The sequence below is a fragment of the Carassius carassius genome, chromosome 32, assembly GCF_963082965.1.
Source record: "Carassius carassius chromosome 32, fCarCar2.1, whole genome shotgun sequence".
Classification (NCBI taxonomy): Eukaryota; Metazoa; Chordata; class Actinopteri; order Cypriniformes; family Cyprinidae; genus Carassius; species Carassius carassius.
In genome coordinates this window covers 29968300-29989389 of record NC_081786.1, presented here as the reverse complement: position 1 = coordinate 29989389, position 21090 = coordinate 29968300, and the positions used below count along the sequence as shown (strand labels likewise).

General features: G+C 40.6%; 1 protein-coding gene across 1 annotated transcript in view; it reads right to left on the bottom strand.

Annotated features, from left to right (window-relative positions):
* Positions 1-21090, bottom strand: part of LOC132113097 (dihydrolipoyllysine-residue succinyltransferase component of 2-oxoglutarate dehydrogenase complex, mitochondrial-like) — a 58073-nt gene continuing 36983 nt past the window's right edge. Inside the window, exons 17-18 of the transcript XR_009425078.1 lie at positions 3294-3623; positions 1-3021 (exon numbers count right to left, since the gene is read on the bottom strand). The gene's annotated coding sequence lies outside the window, so the exon portion shown is untranslated. The remainder of the gene's footprint in view (positions 3022-3293; positions 3624-21090) is intronic.

Sequence of the window (21090 nt, the reverse complement as noted above, 5' to 3'; positions counted from 1 at the left end):
CTTAACCCTTGTGCGGTCTTCGGTCATTTCTGACCGGAATATTTTACGTTTTGAAATGTTAAAAATCACAGCTTCATCGGAATGATATGAAATGCGGTGACCTTCATAGCATTTGGGGTGTGAACACACAAAAAAATTGAGAGCATGATTCGAACAGTCTAAGTGGGCGTAAAAAAAATAGTAACACTCAGGGTCTTCGGTCAAAAATGACCGTCCATAGGAAATGAATGGGAAATAGACAAAAATACAACAATTCAGAGAATATTTGTGTACACAATCTACAAATCGATCACAAAACTGAAAAAAGTGCACAGCAGTGAAGGGATGACACTATAAAACATCAAGAGTGTGATATTGACACATCCAATCACACACAGATGCACACACACACACACACACACACACACACACATAGACACCTATGAACTACTGTGTCTGTAACACAGAGCAAAGTTTTGAGAATGTGAAATCCATTCAATAATTCAGTCATAATGCAGAGAAAATCTAACAGCAGTGAAGGTATGACACTCTGAATAATCACATACACACACACACACACACACACACCTATGACCTGCTGTCTGTAAAACAGCGATGAGAAGCAAGCACTGCCTCTTGGGTTTGTCAGTGCACTTAGAAACTCAGACTTGGTCCTTTGCACCATTCTGAGGATTTTTATTTTTTTTGCAGGAGCTCTGTGCCACTGAACAATATGTTCCTGAAGGCCATGCATCATTCCATTCACTATTTGCTTGTCCAGGTTTTTCTTATGACCAAGGACTGTACATAAATGGTAGTCTCTCTACTTGTTTTCCCCAAATCTCTGGGACAGGTGCCTGTTTGTCATTTTGCTTTTCTGCAGCTCTTGTTCCCTTGTCATAAAATCTCACAAATCTTGACAGTTGATGGAATGTTTTTTCTCTCTCTCTCTCTCTCTCTCTCTCTCACACACACACACACACACACAAATGGACTTTAACATTTTGAGAATGTGAAATAAAATGAATGGATCAAAAATTACATATCCAGAGTGCAAAAGTTTGACATTGTCTGCACACACACAGAGTAAGATCAAAGGCTGACAGTGAGAGTGAGATCAAAGGCTGAGATTCTGCCCTAGTAACCTCGAGTCCAATACCAGCATCTGTAAATAAAAACAAAAACTTGATTGGGTGTGAGGTGGAATAAGTTTTGCTACATTGAGGCCTGCCCTGTCATTTTGCACAATGGCACAAAGACGGTTCACTGCTCAGGAGACCCTCGAATACCTGCTTCAGTCTAGTGAAGAGGAAGAGAATGCTGTCCCAAAAAATCCAGCAGATGATACCTCTGAAGAAGAGGATTTTACAGAAGCTGCCCCGGATTTTGAGTCAGAGGAGGAAGAATCAGATGAAGAAGGCCTGGTAACTTACACCTCAAGAAATGGGGAAATACTGTGGTCTTCATCTCCTCCTGTACAGACACAAGAAAGAGCACGGACACAGAAGGTCCCCAGACATACCCCTGGACCAACAAGGTATGCGTGTGTGCGAGTGAAGGACATACTGTCAACTTTTGAATTATATTTAACAACATCAATTCAGAACATTCTGCTGGAAATGACTAACTTAGAGGGGCGACGAGTCTTTGCAAAGGAATGGAATAACATTGAATGGGAAGAAATGCAAGCATATATTGGCCTTCTGATACTGGCTGGCGTTTTCAAATCAAATAATGAGGCAACAAGCAGCTTATGGGATGCTGAGATGGGGAGGGCAATTTTTCGGGCCACCATGCCTCTCAAAATGTTCCAAAGACTGTCAAGGGTTATCAGATTCGATCACAAGAGAACAAGAGATGCAAGAAGGCAAACTGACAAACTTTGTCACCAATCAGAGAAATGTGGGACAAATGGGTGGAGAGACTGCCACTGATGTACAATCCTGGTCTCAATGTGACTGTGGATGAGTGTCTGGTTGGATTCAGGGGGTGGTGTCCTTTTAAACAATACATGCCAAGCAAGCCTGCAAAATATGGCATCAAAATCTGGACAGCCTGTGATGCAGAAAGTAGTTACTCCTGGAATATGCAGGTATACACAGGCAAACCTGCAGGAGTACAGCATGAGAAAAACTTGGGCAAATGAGTCTTGAATGAAATGACGCATGGCCTTCAGGGACATATTGTCACATGTGACAATTTTTTTACATCTTATGCTCTTGGGACAGAGCTCCTACAAAAAGAAATAAGAATGCTCGGAACGGTGCGAAGAAACAAACCGGAGCTTCCAAGTGCATTGACAAACCAAAGAGGCAGGGCTCGCTTCTCGTCACTATTTGCATTCACAGATACACACGCCATCGTGTCATACTGTCCCAAAAAAAATAAAAATGTACTTCTCATGAGCACCATGCACAAAACGGCAACAATCAGCGAAAGAGAGGACAGGAAGCCTAAAATGATTCTTGATTACAACAACACCAAAGGTGGCCTGGACACTCTTGACCAGGTATTTGCTACTTTATATTGTCTTCTTATTATTGTCATTGATATTGTTATTATTATTATTATTGTGATTGCTACTGGTAACTTATTTGCCATGCTAAATAGCATATAAAGTGAAATGAACCACCATTTGATGACCGCATATATACTAAATGTGTTTGTGTGTGTATGTTTGTGTAATATTCTAGATTGTTGCAAACTATACATGTGGGAGGAGGACGGCTCGCTGGCCAATGGCGCTGTTCTTCAGCATGGTCGATGTATCTGCCTATAATGCATTCGTGCTGTGGAGGGAAATTAATCCCACTTGGAAACAGGGGTGCTTCTTCAAGAGGAGGACTTTCCTCGAGGAGCTTGGGAGATCACTTGTGACCCCCTTCATAAAATCCAGACAGGGCATTCCACGCGCACCAGCCTCCCTGCATCTCATGCGAAAACTTCAGGGAACAGATGATAGAGAAGCTGGTCCCTCCACGGTTGGCCCGTCCACTACCGTTCCCTTCAGAGCTGACCCCTCCACTGCCGGTCCCTCCGGAGCTGGCCCGTCCATGCCTGGCCCCTTCAGAGCGGGGCCCATCCAGAGCTGTTCCGTCCATGCTCTGCCCTTCTACTGCCAGTCCATCCGGAGATGTTCCATTCACGGCTGACCCCTCCACTGCCGGTCCCTCCGGAGCTGGCCCGTCCATGCCTGGCCCCTTCAGAGCGGGGCCCATCCAGAGCTGTTCCGTCCATGCTCTGCCCTTCTACTGCCAGTCCATCCGGAGATGTTCCATTCACGGCTGACCCCTCCACTGTCGGTCCCTCTGGACCCATTCCATCCCCGGCTGACCCCTTCTCGGCTCATTCCTTCTTGGCTGGTCCTTCCCTGACTAGTTCCTCAGCCAAGAGAAAACGATGCCCAAGATGCTTCCCAAGGGATGTTAAAACCACACTCTCTTGCAAGAAATGCAAAAATCCAGTTTGCAAGAGACATTCTTTAGTTATTTGTGACCTCTGCAACAGTTAGGCTAGCTGTTATGTAAGAGTTTGTATGCAGGTAACATACAGTTATAGTAGTTAGTATACACAGCAGTTACATAGTAGCCCACATAGGATAAAGTTAGAATAGTATTTATAGCTCTTATTTTATTTTATTACTTCTCTTTTTTTATTTACAGTTTCATTTTTAACGCTTCCTGTTATTTGAGCTTGTTTGTTATTGTTGTTTCCTTTTGATTACTATTCCTCCCTTTTGTTAGTGTTCATTGATATTTTACAAAAATATACATGTTCATTGCAAAATGTTTACATAAACTGTTATGTTTGAATGAATTGAATTTGTTCAATTAAATTCTAAAGCAAAAAAGGTTAAATGCTTAATTGTGTTCTCTTTCTAACAATATGTTCAGGTTTGATTGCAATCATAATGCAAAAACTTTAATGCAAATAATGCATGAAATCATTATTTATAACAGAAGAAATCTAAAAAAATATACAAAAAGTACTCTTTAGAATGTATTAATATATATTCAAGTCCACTACTTAATATAAGTAAGCAATTATGTCTAAAAACAATAAGGGAATTCACAAGCCTCTCTATAGATTCCTATACTGGTAATAAGTGGTTGCACCATGCACTTACATGTTTTTCTTTCTTTGCTCTGACCAGGTGGCGCTAAAAAATCTTCAAAAAAAAATGTATTTGAAAGGCCTAGTCTCTGGTTTAATCTGAAATACAACATTAATTTGAAAATAATTTTGAAAAATTAGAAAAAAAAAATTATGTACTATTTTCTATGAGAAAAATTGTTCATAATTATTGCATAAATATGAATTAATACCTTAAAATTTTCTCAAAATACAAAAGAAAAAATATTATTGAATAAAAATATATTCCACTGATTTTACTGGGGGGCAAAAAAGTTACATTTCAGGTGTCCGGTCACTTTTGACCGTGAAGACCCTGAGTGTGACTCCCAAATGAGGGCCGCACAAGGGTTAAAGAAAGATAATTTGATTTCAATTCAATTTAAAGTGGTTTATTGTGTTTTCATACAATATTGCTGGAGCATTATACACAAAACAACTAAATATATACAATAACAATAAAAAATAGTGCAAAGTAATGATAACGTATTTTATTATATATAAATAGAACATATAATAATATAGAAAATAATAAATCATAATTACATAAACTCTTGGCCAGCCCTGTATGCAATACTCCTTCAGCAGCATTATATCACACTAAAGTGATGAGCCTTCTCTGGTGTTGTTCTGCAGAATCAGAGCTGAAGCTCATCAGGAAAGACCTGTCCATTGAAGAACTGCATCTAGAGGCCTGTAAGCTGCTGGGAGTCGTTCCTGTCAGATACTACCTCAACCATCATGGACTCGGTCCTCTGGGAGCAAAAGCCCTGAGGGCCAATTTCACCATTCACAATCGTGCAAGTCTATCCTACTATTCTCATGTACCTGTTGTGATGAACTTGTCCACTAGAGGGAAGCAAAGCATTCACTTCTGGCATCTTCCAGGATCTCTCTGACAATCATCTTTAGTCTGCTGTTGTCGAGTGTGTCACTAAGATGCTCCTGGAAAACATTTCCATTAAATCCTTAAAACTGTCAGGTATTTCATGCATATGTGCATACAGCATGGTTAGCTGGTAAACCTGATTCACAGTGACACAGACCACAATTTTTATGTTCACAGGGAATACATTTACTGAAGATGATGCCAAATGGTTTGCAGATGCGTTTGCTGTAAGTTCAAGTGCCACTGTCTATTTATGCAACATAAATCTAGTCAAAGTTATGTCATCATTTACTCACCTTCATCTTTTCCAAATCCATATGACTTCCTTTCTTTGGCTATGCACAAATGGTAACTAAACCATTTTGGTGCTAAATGGATCCACTGTGTGGGCTAAAAGCTGAGACATTTCTCAAAATAGGATTTGGAACAACATGAGCAAGAGTGAATCAAGACAGAATATTCATTTTAAGGTAGACTTTAGTTATTCATCTTAAAGGGGGAAATGAGAAAAGGAGCATCCCTGGGGTGTCATGCACTCATGATTTTTGAGGGGGCACGAGTTTGGGGTGGGGTGGGGTCGTGGGGAGGTTGTGTTCGTCATGCTTGTAATGTGACACAGCAGCCACGATATGACTGTATAACTGATATAGGCTTTTGTTTCATCTATTCTCCTGCCCTTTTCATTAGAAATGTTTCTAATCAGGAAATATCTGGATTCTAAAATATGTGTAAGTAATTGCATTGTGCACATTTATAGATTGTTATTTAATATATAATGGGTGATGGGCAAAGTAGACTAGTGTAATCTATTAACTACACCTAAAAACCTGTCGAATTTAATAACAATATTGTAAGTTACTAATTATAACACTTTCATTTTACAGTGAGAAAGGACCTTTACATTATGAAAGAACATTTTCATTCAGTCTAGGCAGAGTTCAGAGTTCATCATCTGATGCTGATTGCACACAGATAGCTTATATCATACAAAATGCATTTCAGTTTATATAGTAAAATATATATATTTTTTGCTATACCTTCTCCAGTCTGTATGCAATTCAGTTTGTTGCCATGCAGCCATCTATTTATTCCGTACAAAACACATTGAAAGGTTAATGTATCAACATGACACCTATAGAGCCATCCATACGCTTGTAACGGATCGGCTAGGCTCCACCACCACCCAATTACAACGATCTCAATCACCTGAATTCTGAGCACCTGCACCTGTCTATTTACAATCCAGAACCAGAATCCAAACCCATGATTGTGGAGAAGCAACTGTTGTCATTAGCTGAGCGGCAGAGAAGGCTGACCTGGGGTTTTTATTTATACTGTGGAACTCAGAGGCATATGATTTTGGCATGCCCCCTTCGCCCCCACGTCCTGTGGTGAGTGTGATTCAGCCTGATATCGTTAAGATGGAACCACTCACCACCTGTGTAATGCTTACTGCCTCCAATGTTTCAGCATCAGCCCTTATCGACTCCGGGTCTGCAGTAAACTTTATTTGAAGGGAGCTCAAAGTGGAAGTTAGTTGGAAGTTGGAAGGGCTACCAAGTGAAGTCAATAACCAGAAAACCACTTTGAATTAGAAAAAAGTGAAAGTGGTGTGACATACAGTCAAGTGTGGTGACCCATACAGAGTTTGTGCTCTGCATTTAACCCATCCAAAGTGCACACACACATACACCGGGAACACACACCCGGAGCAGTGGGCAGCCATTTATGCTGCGGCACCCAGGGAGCAGTTGGGGGTTCGGTGCCTTGCTCAAGGGAATCTCAGTCATGGTATTGCCAGCCTGGGACTTGAACCCACAACCTTGGGGTTAGGATTCAAACTCTCTAACCATTAGGCGACGACTTCCCTTTCCTTTATCACAGACATGTGCGAAACCATGTGGGTCCCAACACTTCATTCTGAAGAGATTCATCTTCTGGTTCTGGAGGGGTCTACTGGCGATGTTGTCCTAGGGCGCCCGTGGTTGGTAAGGCATAACCCCATTCTGTCCTGGAAAACAGGAGAAGTCTTGAAGTGGGACACAGATTACTTCACAGGCTGCTTCCCCATGACTCGAGTGTTATTCCTACTTGCATTGCTGCTGTTTTGTGATTGTAGCTCTGTGTAGCTTTGTTTTTATGTAAAATCTTTATCTTACTATCACTCTCTGTTGTTTGAATTGATAAAATATAACTTAATTCCCACCATATATCTGATATTATCTATCAATCTGATCTAATTTATTAAATTAATTAAATTTGATAAAATAATACATTGATTGTTAGCTTTTATTCTAAATCCAAGAGTGCAGTGCACCTGCATCGCTTTGCATTCGTTAGCATGTTAATAGCATTTCCATTCGTGCCTATGCTGTTTTCTTTTATTTTTCCTTTCTCCTCTCTCGCTCCAGTTTTTCCCAAGTTCATCAAACAACTGTTGTAAGAATCTTTCATCAAGCACAGTGAGTAATGTTTTCTCCTGCTATTGTTATTTGCACCTCTTGCCACATGTACAGTTTATCTATCTCTGTCGCTGATGAGGGATTCACATGTGATAAATGCAGGGAAATAGTTAGGCTGACAGAGAAGATTTCAGAATTAGAGACACGCATCCAAACTTTAATTGAGGACAGTAAGAATGTTAGGGCTCTAGATACGGCTTTGGATGCGTCTAGCTCAGGGATTCCTGTACATTGTTCGGTTCCGGAAACAGAGCCCCAGCAGCAGGGCAACTGGGTGACGGTGAGGCAGCGTAGTCGTGGGTCAAAACACCGCTCTTCTGTTCCGATCAAAACATTAAACAGGTTCTCCCCACTCAGTGATGCACCCACTGAGAAACCTGATGAAAGTGCTCTAGTTATTGGTGATTCTATTGTACAGAATGTGAATATAGAGACACCAGCCACCATAGTCAAATGTTTACCGGGAGCCAGAGCGCCTGACATCTTGGCAAATTTAAAAGTGCTGGCTAATGCTAAACGTAAATACAGTAAGATTGTTATTCATGCCGGCGCTAATGATGTTTGACTTCGCCAGTCGGAGATCACTAAAAATAACATTAAAGAGGTGTGTGAACTTGCAAGCACGATGTCAGACACTGTAATATGCTCTGGTCCCCTCCCTGCTTACCGTGGTGATGAGATGCATAGCAGATTGGCATCACTCAATGGCTGGATATCTAAGTGGTGCCCGCAGAATAACATAGGTTTCATAGACAATTTAACGAGCTTTTGGGGCAGACCTGGGGTCTCATTTTTAAAACTCTCTGTAGATTTCATACTAAAAGTGTGCGTAGGCACAAAAGCTAGATTTTGCGTATGCACATAAGCTTACACCAGAACCTGCACAAAAATCCCTTTACAAATCACAGTCAGAGGAAGATTGTCCATACGTGCATTTCCACCCTAACTCCTTGCCGAAATCACCAAATATGGAGCTTACAACGCCTAGTTTTACTATGCATAACCTCATCTGCATATCATTTCTATGCATATTCCCATCCACGTGACACCCTATTTAACACTGTTAAAGGTTCAAGACATTAAGGATATATGAGATATGGACTATAAATGCTATTTCTGTCATACACAATTTTTATTGCTAAAAATCATCCAGTATTTTTCGCATAAAAAAAGTATATAAAAAATAAAAATCCCTAAAAACAGAACTGTAAAATAGTTCTCAGATAAATATTTTTGAATATAGTTTGTCTCATTCCTTTCCACTGGCCGAATAGTATTTCAGTTGTTTTAAACAATTAACATAAAATTGAATTTATGCAGTTTTGCTGATAAGGTGAACATCTTTTAGTTATTTTTTAGCCTATATTTATTGCAGTGTAAATAGAATTGTCTGACTCGGCGAGTCACTGACAAAGTAGCCTATTTTAAAATTTTCTTCAAGTTGTATCCTTCAAATAAAGTGGTATTTTTCATAATGTTGTAGAGTTGACTTCACATGACATCAACACCTCTGTGCAGCTGCGGTTGTACAGTATGCTATTATAATTAGACCTATTCAAACCGGACAATGGACCGTTCGACGACTGAATCCAGCAGTGTCCCCTATAATATCAAAGTGCCCATCATCATTGATTATTGTTCTCACTAAAATATTTCTCATAAAATGTGATCTGTAGTTTAGTTTAAAGATGAATTATTGTGCACCTAGAGGACTCCTCGCTGTCATTAAAACATAGCATACCACGGTAAAATGATGTAGCCTATCGTTAATAAAATTATGTAATTATGTTTTTTTGTAAAATTATATAATTTCAGTGTTTATCTCCAATAATATGAGTGGAGTATTTAATGTAAATGTATATATCAACATGCCTCTGTCTTGCTTAGTTGGGGACACTTCATTTACAGCGATATCGTTGACTTGATTGCAAATGATTGCACAGATACTATTTAAACTGAACTGAGATGATGACATCACTGAATTCAATGATGAACTGCCTTTAACTGTCATTTTGCATTATTTGCACACTGTTTTCCTAATTAATGTTGTTAAGTTGCTTTGACACAATATTTTTTTGTTTAAAGCGCTATATAAATAAAGGTGACTTGACACCATCTCCAGTCAAGAGACATGAGGAGGTCTTTCCTGTAAACTCTACCTCCATTGAAAGTCCCCTCGAGAAACAGTCCATAGATATTCCAGCCTGCTATGCCCCCTTCAGTAACGTGTTTTGCCCGAAGCAAGCCTCCCACTTACCACCGCATTGGCCATGGGACTGCACCATAGACCTCATTCTGGGTGAGTCAGTGCCCCGTGGGAAAATTTAACCCTTGCCGCTTCCTGAGCAGAAGGCCATGGAGGAGTATATCAAGGAGGTGCTGGGCCAAGGTTACATCCATCCGACCAATTCCCCTGCTGCATCCAGCTTCTTCTTCATCACTATGAAGGACTGAGGCTTAAGACCCTGTAACAATTACAGAGCCTTTAATAACATCACCATCATATTTCGATAACCCTCTTCCCCTCATTCCCAATGCCCTGGAACATCTCAGTGGAGCACCATCTTCACAAAGTTGAACCTCCGCAGAACATACAACCTCATCAGGATATGTGAGGGGCATGAATGCAAGATGGCCTTTGTGACATCTACTGGCCACTATGAGTACTTGGTCATGCCATATGGACTTGTTAATGCTCACTCCGTATTCCAGGATTTTATGCATGAGGTGCTCCGGGAGTTTCTTTATCGCTTTGACATTGTTTACATAGATGACATCCTCATCTACTCCCGGAGCCAGGCCGAACATTGCCAGCACATAGCAGAGGTCCTCCAACACCTGGGAGAACACAATCTCTACCTCAAAGTTTAGAAGGGCACTTTCCACCAACCCACTGTTCAATTCCTGGGGTATAAGATCATACCTGTTTTCAGATGGATGAAGGGAAGGTGGAAGCAGTAACCTCCAGGCCAGAACCCACCACAGTTAAAGAACTACAACAATTTCTCGGATTTGCCAACTTCTACCGTCGCTTCATACAAAATTACTGTAGCATAACCAGTCCACTCATGAGCATGCTGCGAGGAAAGCCCAAGTCCCTGTCCTGGACACCTGCAGCATCAGAAGCTTTCTCCTTACTCAAGAAATCCTTCACTAGCGCCCACTCCTTGTCCAGCTTGATCCAGACCTTCCATTGGTAGTAGAAGTCGACGCCTCCACTACCGGAGTGGAGGCAGTACTTTCCCAGCAGCAGGGGAATCCGGCCGGACTCCATCCATGTGCCTTCTTCTCCAGGAATCTCAGTCCGCTACTGGCTACTGGCCATCAAGCTGGCCTTAGAAGAATGGCATTGGCTGGACGGGGCAACCCATCCTTTCACCGTGCTAACTGATCATAAGAACCTTCAGTATCTTCATGAGGCTAAATGTCTGAATCCCCGCCAAGCACGATGGGCATTATTCTTTACCAGATTCAGTTTCACCATTACTGTGAAGACTGTAGTTTGATGACTAAACAGTGATCAGAGAGTCCTAGCGCTGCTCTGGGGACAGAGTGGTATGCATCCTTTTAAACAGTTTAGCAGTGGTCCAGTATACTGCTGTCTCTGGTGTGGGGCATGTGATGTTCTGTTTATATTTAGAAAGTTCACGGGTGAGATTAGCTTTATTAAAATCACAGAGAATGATAATGAAAGAGTCCGGATAATGTTGTTCTGTGTGGGTGATCTGATTGGCCAACAGTTCTAGAACTCACACACGCATCAGGAGGAAAGTACAAACTCACTAGAATAAATGAGGAAAACTCCCGCAGTGAATAAAAAGGCTTAGAGTTAATGAAGAAAGCTTCCAAATTTGGGCAGCACATGTTCTTTAATATGGTCACATCTGTACACCAGCCTTCATTGATATAAAAACATAATCCACAGTCTCTCTTTTCCCCCGATGACTCGGTCTTCTCTGAACAGCTGGAAGCCTGTTAGATGTAACACACTGTAACACACTGTGCTCTGTTCAGCCAGGTTTCCGTGAAGCAGAGCACTTTTTTTGTACATGTGAGGAGTCGTAGTTCGTCTGATTTATTTGCTAGGGAGTGGAGATTCACCAGATGAATGCTCGGCAGCGGCATCCTAAATCCACATTGTCGGAATTTAACGAGCACGCTGGCCCACTTCCCTTGCATGCGTCGCCTGGAGCGCTTGTATAGAAACACTTCTCCTCTGACTAAAATGTCCAGTAGAACATCTGAATGCTTAAATGTCAGCAGAAAGTTATTTGGTGTGCTATTTTTGATGTCAAGGAGTTTATTCCTAGTGAAGCTGATCGGAAAAATATTGCTTAAGACAGGACAAACAAACAAAAAGAGTACAAGGACCAACAAACCATGGCTGCCATCTGTGGCGCCAACCGGAAGACATATAAGACATAAAAAGAGCACATCAGTTTAAAATTCTGAGGGAATTTTTGTGCAAAACAACTGAGCGTCTGTGAAAGTGGAATGTGTAGTTGTAGGCAATAGCCACACATGTGTACCAGTAAATTTGAAGTCACAGACAAAAGTTGCAAACTTGTAGATTTTGAATATGGTGCAAAACACATTAACACACCTGCATAAATAATGTGAAGTCACGGACAAATTTTGTACATCCACAAATCAGTATGTAAATTCCTGCAATGTGATTTGCCCACTTGTAGAAGGTTTTCTTAAATATATACATACACGTTTACAGGTCCTTCTCAAAAAATTAGCATATTGTGATAAAGTTCATTATTTTCCATAATGTAATGATAAAAATTAAACTTTCATATATTTTAGATTCATTGCACACCAACTGAAATATTTCAGGTCTTTTATTGTTTTAATACTGATGATTTTGGCATACAGCTCATGAAAACCCAAAATTCCTATCTCAAAAAATTTGCATATTTCATCCGACCAATAAAAGAAAAGTGTTTTTAATACAAAGAAAGTCAACCTTCAAATAATTATGTTCAGTTATGCACTCAATACTTGGTCGGGAATCCTTTTGCAGAAATGACTGCTTCAATGCGGCGTGGCATGGAGGCAATCAGCCTGTGGCACTGCTGAGGTGTTATGGAAGCCCAGGATGCTTCGATAGCGGCCATAAGCTCATCCAGAGTGTTGGGTCTTGCGTCTCTCAACTTTCTCTTCACAATATCCCACAGATTCTCTATGGGGTTCAGGTCAGGAGAGTTGGCAGGCCAATTGAGCACAGTAATACCATGGTCAGTAAACCATTTACCAGTGGTTTTGGCACTGTAAGCAGGTGCCAGGTCGTGCTGAAAAACGAAATCTTCATCTCCATAAAGCTTTTCAGCAGATGGAAGCATGAAGTGCTCCAAAATCTCCTGATAACTAGCTGCATTGACCCTGCCCTTGATAAAACACAGTGGACCAACACCAGCAGCTGACATGGCACCCCAGACCATCACTGACTGTGGGTACTTGACACTGGACTTCAGGCATTTTGGCATTTCCTTCTCCCCGGTCTTCCTCCAGACTCTGGCACCTTGATTTCCGAATGACATGCAAAATTTGCTTTCATCCGAAAAAAGTACTTTGGACCACTGAGCAACAGTCCAGTGCTGCTTCTCTGTAGCCCATTTCCTGCACACGCCTGTGCTCGGTGGCTCTGGATGTTTCTACTCCAGACTCAGTCCACTGCTTCCGCAGGTCCCCCAAGGTCTGGAATCGGTCCTTCTCCACAATCTTCCTCAGGGTCCGGTCACCTCTTCTCGTTGTGCAGCGTTTTTTGCCACACTTTTTCCTTCCCACAGACTTCCCACTGAGGTGCCTTGATACAGCACTCTGGGAACAGCCTATTCGTTCAGAAATTTCTTTCTGTGTCTTACCCTCTCGCTTGAGGGTGTCAATGATGGCCTTCTGGACAGCAGTCAGGTCGGCAGTCTTACCCATGATTGCGGTTTTATAATGAACCAGTAACGAGTAATGAACCAGGCTGGGAGTTTTTAAAAGCCTCAGGAATCTTTTGCAGGTGTTTAGAGTTAATTAGTTGATTCAGATGATTAGGTTAATAGCTTGTTTAGAGAACCTTTTCATGATATGCTAATTTTTTGAGATAGGAATTTTGGGTTTTCATGAGCTGTATGCCAAAATCATCAGTATTAAAACAATAAAAGACCTGAAATATTTCAGTTGGTGTGCAATGAATCTAAAATATATGAAAGTTTAATTTTTATCATTACATTATGGAAAATAATGAACTTTATCACAATATGCTAATTTTTTGAGAAGGACCTTTATATGTACAGTATATATATAAACTCTAACAAAAGAGTTTTGAGAACGTAGCGGACGTGGAGGATTATAATGTAACAGGAGCTCATTCAAATACTGAGGTGCTAAACTATTCAGGGCTTTATAAGTAATAAGCAATATTTTAAAATCTATAGGATGTTTGATAGGGAGCCAGTGCAGTGTTGACAGGACCAGGCTAATATGGTCATACTTCCTGGTTCTAGTAAGAACTCTTGCTGCTGCATTTTGGACTAGCTGTACTTTGTTTACTAAGTGTGCAGAACAACCACCCAATAAAGCATTACAATAATCTAACCTTGAGATCATAAATGCATGGATTAACATTTCTGCATTTGACATTGAGAGCAAAGGCCGTAATTTAGATAGATTTTTTTGATGGAAAAATGCAGTTTTACAAATGCTAGAAACGTGGCTTTCTGAGGAAAGATTGCGATCAAATAGCACACTAGGTTCCTAACTGATGACGAAAAATTGACAGAGCAGCCATCAAGTCTTAGACAGTGTTCTAGGTTATTACATGCAGAGTTTTTAGGTCCTATACTTAACACCTCTGTTTTTTCAGAATTTAGCAGTAAGAAATGACTCGTCATCCAGTTTTTTATATCGACTATGTATTAGTTTTTCAAATTGGTGTGTTTCACCGGGCCACGAAGAAATATAGAGCTGAGTATCATCAGCATAACAGTGAAAGCTAACACCATGTTTCCTGATGATATCTCCCAAGGGTAACATATAAAGCGTGAAGAGTAGCGGCCCTAGTACTGAGCCTTGAGGTACTCCATACTGCACTTGTGATCGATATGATACCTCTTCATTCACTGCTACGAATTGATGGTGGTCATATAAGTACAATTTAAACCATGCTAATGCACTTCCATTAATGGCAACAAAGTGTTCAAGTCTATGCAAAAGAATGTTGTGGTCAATTGTGTCAAATGCAGCACTAAGATCCAATAGATCTAATAGAGAGATACAACCATGATCAGATGATAAGAGCAGGTCATTTGTAACTCATTTGTAACTAAAGAGAGCAGTCTCAGTACTATGGTACGGTCTAAATCCTGACTGGAAATCCTCACAGATACCATTTTTCTCTAAGAAGGAATATAATTGTGAGGATACTACCTTTTCTAGTATCTTGGACAGAAAAGGGAGATTCGAGATCGGTCTATAATTAACTAGTTCTTTGGGGTCAAGTTGTGTTTTTTTGATTAGAGGCTTAATAACAGCCAGTTTGAAGGTTTTGGGGACATATCCTAATGACAATGAGGAATTAATAATAGTCAGAGGATCTATGACTTCTGGAAGCACCTCTTTTAGGAGCTTAGATGGTATAGGGCAGGGTATAGGGCAAGGCTATTCAATTACAAATTCAGTTGGGCCAGATTTTCAAATCAAGGTGGTTAGCTGGGCCAGTCATTTCAGCGGCGAAGCCGCTCATAATGACAGATTTTAAAACCATCACAAATTTATTGAAAAACATGTAAGGTTTATTTATTGTTTCTCTTTTAACTTTGGTCAGTTTGCACTGCAAAAGGTGCATAAAAATTACAATAAAAGAGCTAACGGAACAGAATCTGAGGTAGCCCCTACTTTTTCCACTTACAAAAGAAAAAAAAACTGACCTAGGCACCTCTTGCCTAGGCCTGATCACAAATCTGATCACAAAGTGCATAAAACAAAATAGTACACAGTAGTAGGCTATAAGCAATAACATTAAATTTTCTTTTGAAACAAAATAAACATCTTGCTCACATTTGACCCAGGAACATCTCAAAGTGCATAAAATAAAAAGTGCACAGTATTCAACAACTATAATTAACACATGAATACAAGGTGTACTACTGCACACTGAGGGAATTATTTTTAAATAATCACATGTGTGATTAGGCATAACTATTTTACTGAAAGACATATTGATAGTAATCTAGGCTACTACCGGCACGCTCTGCATTGTTTGCGTGTTGCTAGCCTATGTGATCTGTACTACTGTATGAATTACGTAGGAATGTGCATTTTTGGCGGGACCACAGGCTGGGCCACTCGGAGGTTGCTTCCGGGCCACATGTGGCCCGCGGGCCGCCAATTGAATAGCCCTGGTATAGGGTCTATTATATATATGTTGTTGGTTTAGATGATTTAACAAGTTTATACAATTCTTCCTCTCCTATAGTAGAGAATGAGTGGAACTGTTCCTCAGGGGATCTATAGTGCACTGTCTGATGTGATACTGTAGCTGACGGCTGAAAGGTTACAATTTTATCTGTAATAGTATCGATTTTAGAAGTAAAGTAGTTCATAAAGTCATTACTGCTGTGATGTTGGGAAATGTCAGTTTTAGTTTAGTTTTAGTAATTTTTCGTACTGTTTAGAAAAGGGGAATGTTGCCTTGGCAATTAGCATAACATGTACTATGCTTATTTATTAGTATTTTAAACATTGTGTTATTATTATTATTATTATTATTATTATTATTATAGCTTTATACTGACACATAATTTTTTTTTTTTTACATTTTACATCTGTTGTGACGCTTTGTTGTTTTACACAACGTGTTATAAGCTCACACTCGGATTTACTTATAAATACAAATCTTGTTTTGATCTTATGTATGTATTATGTTATGTTTTATGTATTCTTTGACATTGTGTATGTTCATGTGTATGTTGGCAGTGAACAGTGATTAGGTAGCTTGTCCCCAGTCTTGGGTATTAATACATCAGAAATTATTAAGAATTAATAAATCAGGTCTGCAGTATTTTTTTTTTTTCCAATGCTGCTTTGTGAATTATGTAAAGTGCTGTAAATATAATTGACTTGCCATAATGTGTTTTGTTAGAAGAATTAACATTACAGGATCAAATACTTTTCCTTCATGAGAAAGTAGTGAGTACAGTATCTCACATGGTGCTGCTCTTCAATATATGGTGAATATGAACTTTGGTTTTATTTGGGTTAAAGCCTCGTCCGCACTGGAGGCCCGTGAGAGACTATGTGTAGATGGAAACACTGAGTCACATGTAGGTTTTATGTGACAGATCTCAGGGGCATAGGTGAGCCATGGTGCATTGTGTCCATGTTTACTAATTTGATAAAACAGGTAATTTAGACTAAATGTAACTTTTTATCTCAGCTCTGAGTGGTTTTTCACACAATTGTTAGTCTATCTCTTGCAGAAATTCTAACATTTTTCACAGAATTAAAAAAAAATATTTCCTAACATTAAAACATTTTTTTTAGATTAGATTCAACTTTGTTGTCATTATGCAGAGTATAAGTACAGAGCTAATAAAATGCAGTTAGCATCTAACCAGAAGTGCAAGAATATAGTGTTTTATATACATAAAAGTGCAGAGTAAGTAAAGCTATGATATACAGAATATACAGTTGAGTTGCTATATGCAATATTGAGCAGATACAGAATATAAATATGAATGCAATGTAGAGATTGTATGTACATTATGAACAGAGCAATGAAGGATTATATATAAATTATGAACAGCAGGAACGTGAGAACAGTGGTAATAAATACAGTTGGATTAGTGTGCAAATATATTGTTAAACAATGTATTCTATTCAAAATAACAGTAGTGCAGTGGTATTTTTATAGAAATAGTTTACTGTGCTTGTACAGGAACAACTTTAGACAGTTTATAGTGTAATAGCTTTAACCATGTGCAGTCTGTGCAAAATATGAATAGTGCAAATATATGTAAGTAAAGTACTGTGACCAGTGCTGTAAGAGAGCAGGTGCAGGTTAGGTTAGATTGGTGGTGTGGAGTTCAGAAGTGTCACAGCCTCGGGGAAGAAGCTCTTCCTGAGCCTACTAGTGTGAGAGCATAGGCTCCTGTAACGCCTGCCGGATGGAAGGAGGGTGAAAAGTCCATGGTTAGGGTGAGAGGCATCCTTGTGAGGAAAATCTAGAATCCAGTTGCAAATGGGTATGCTGATTCCAAGATGGCTGAGCTTGGAGATCAGCTTGGAGGGGATTACTGTATTAAATGCAGAACTGAAATCTATGAACAGCAATCTCACATATGTGTTCTGACTGTCCAGGTGGGTGAGGGCAGAGTGAAGTGCCGTTGAGATGGCGTCTTCTGTTGACCTATTGTGGCGATAGGCAAATTGGAATGGGTCTAATGTAGCAGGGAGACAGGATTTTAAGTGAGATGCAACCAGTTTCTGAAGCACTTGGCAATGATGGGGGTGAGTGCAACAGGACGGAAGTCGTTAGGGACTAAGGCAGTGGAGTGCTTCGGTACAGGCACGATGGTGGAGGTTTTGAAGATAGTGGGGACAGTTGTTTGGGCCAGGGACAGATTGAAAATGTCCGTGAAGACCTCAGCCAGCTGCTCCGCACAGGCTTTAAGCACACGACCAGGTATTCCGTCAGGGCCAGCTGCTTTCCGTCCATTCACTTTATGCAGAGTGGAGTAAAAATCTGATGTGGAGAGTGTGAGAGGCAGTTCACTGGGTTGATGCTCAGCTTTGAATGAGATCTCCTTATTATTTTGATCAAAACGAGCATAAAAGTGATTGAGCTCGTCTGGGAGGGAGGCAGAGCTGGAGGGGGGCACAGAGTTAGGTGGTTTGTAATCTGTGATAGATTGTATGCCATGCCACATACGCTGGGTGTCTGAAGAATTGAAGTGTTCTTCAATCCTCTGTTTATGTCTGAGTTTGGCCTGGCAGATACCCTTCCTCAGGTTGGCTCTGGCTGAGCTGTAAGCCTTCCGGTCTCCAGACCTGAAGACTGCATCTCTTGCTTTGAGCAGGAGGCGAACCTCTCTGTTCATCCAGGGCTTCTGATTGGGGAAATTTTTTATTTTTTTTTGTTTGTGGTCCCTCTGCTCACACATCTTTTGATGTGCTCCAGGACAGAGTTGGTGTAAGTGTCTATGTTAATCTGAGAGTTTGTGGTGGCCTGGGCAGCAAACTCACTCCAGTCTGTGTGCTGGAACTGATGTTTAAGAGTGGAATCAGCACCTTCCAGCCAGATTTTAACAGTCCTTATTGTAAGTTTCACACATTTGATGACCGGGGTATACTTGGGGAGCAGGAACAAAGAGAGGTGGCCAGACTGACCCAGGTGGGGGAGGGGTGTGACTTTGTAGGCATCAGTCACATTAATATAAATATGGTCCAATGTTTTATGTCCCTTTGTAGTACAGGAGACATTTTGATGAAATTTTGGGAAAACAGATCTTAAATTGCAGTGATTGAAGTCCCCAGCAACAATAAAGGCTCCATCCGGGTGCAGGGTTTGTAATTTGCTAATAGCAGCACAAAGTTCTTTCATAGCCACGTTAGCATTAGCATCCGGAGGTACATAAACTGCAACAGCAACAATTCAAGTGCAAAAAACATAATGCAGCCTTCAGATATTTTTCAGTGAGGTAACATTGCTTTGGAAGTCATTAGGCAGTAATATAACGAGGAACAAAGAAATGCATAACATGTAGTAGAAGAAATGGCAGGTCTATTAGTTTACTAGGATTTAATGCATTGATCTATTTTGACATATCAACCCCCCCCCCCCCCACCACAACCACCACCACCACCCCACCACCATTTGATGCTATTGATATCACGGCAAATTATTACAAATTTGGAATCAATGGCTCTTTTAAGTATGGATTTCATTCCAAAAAAATTGTAGTGTGTGGTTAGCAGAATGAAAATTAAACTTTTATTCATATTGTGGATGGGTTATAAACAATAAGTAAAGAGCTGAAGCTGTCAATCACTTCAGTTCAGTGCAAGCTCACTGTCTGAGCTCCTGCAAAAACTCTGACTACATTGCATAATAAATCTTTAATTTATATTGTGTTTATCATTGGATAGAACAAGAGTGTGTAAAATGAACATTTCATTTGTAATGTGCACTATTGATCAGTTTTTGATCCAAATAGCAAGACTCATGAGAGTTGCTGGGGAAATAAAAGTGGTTTATGTTGAATAAAAGATTCCTTGATCTCCACTCCTTCTTTGTACGCATTTCTTAAACCACGTACTGCCTGACAGAATCAAAGACTGTTAACAGAAGGAAATTATGGCTGGGAATGAGTGATGTTGAAGAAGGTGGCTGATATTAGTCTGTAGAATGCTGGATGTTTCAAAGGCAAGGCGGCCGGCAGATCAGGAGTCAAGCCCGCCAAGTGTTCTTGTAACAACCCCACCGGACATTAATGTGACAAGCCCGCGGGACGTTCCATACTTCTGTCCAGTGTCAGCTCCAGCCCCAGAGCTCGCTCCAGTGTCGGCTCCAGACCCAGAGCCCGCTCCAGTGTCAAGCTCGCCCCAGTGTGGGCTCCAGCCCAGAGCTCGCTCCAGTGTCGGCTCTGAGCTCACTCCAGTGTCGGCTTCAGACCCAGAGCCTGGTCCAGTGTCAGCAGTTTGGGCTCCAGCCCCAGAGCTCACTCCAGTGTCGGCTCCAGCCCCAGAGCCTGCTCCAGTGTCGGCTCCGTGTTTGCTCCAGTGTCAGCTCCCGCCCAAGAGCCTGTTCCAGTGTTGGCAGTGTGGGCTCCAGCCCCAGAGCTCGCTCCAGTGTCGGCCAAGCTGGCTAAGGCCATGGAGGATCTGCCATGGCCTTCCGAGTCTCCTGATCTGCTGTTCTAGTCTCTGTTGTCATGTGTCGTCACGTATCTGTCATGTGTTGGTTTGTTTGTTCCCATCTCTCCTTATTTTGGTTAAATCCCTATTCTCATTAGTTATTCATCGTTAGCTTCCACCTGTGTTGTATTTATCATCTCGTTTGCTCCTTTGTTTACCTTTCTTTAAATGCTTCAGTTTCATTCTGTTCTTTGTCTTGGATTAATGTTATGTTTGAATGGTTAGTGGTTTATGTTTATTTAAAGATTCCTTGATCTCCGCTTCTTCTTTGTGTGCATTTCTAAAACCACATACCGCCTGACAGTTGTTGATACTTTTTTTTGCTCTTAAATATATTAAAATCAAATACCAAAAGTTTTTTTTGTTCAGTTTGCACTTTATTCAGTTTCATACAAATGCTCACTTTATACATTATTATTGTGTGATGTTTTATTTATTAATATTTATTTATTTGTATTGTAAATTTGAGGTACTGAAGTACAAGACCACAGGAAACAGATGATTCTTCTGCACAATCTGACTTTGCTGCAGCCTGGAATTGAACTACTGGTTTCGTCTGGTCAGAGGAGAACTGGCCCCCCAACTGAGCCTGGTTTCTCCCAAGGTTTTTTTCTCCATTCTGTCACCGATGGAGTTTCGGTTCCTTGCCGCTGTCGCCTCTGGCTTGCTTAGTTGGGGTCACTTCATCTACAGCGATATCGTTGACTTGATTTGCAAATA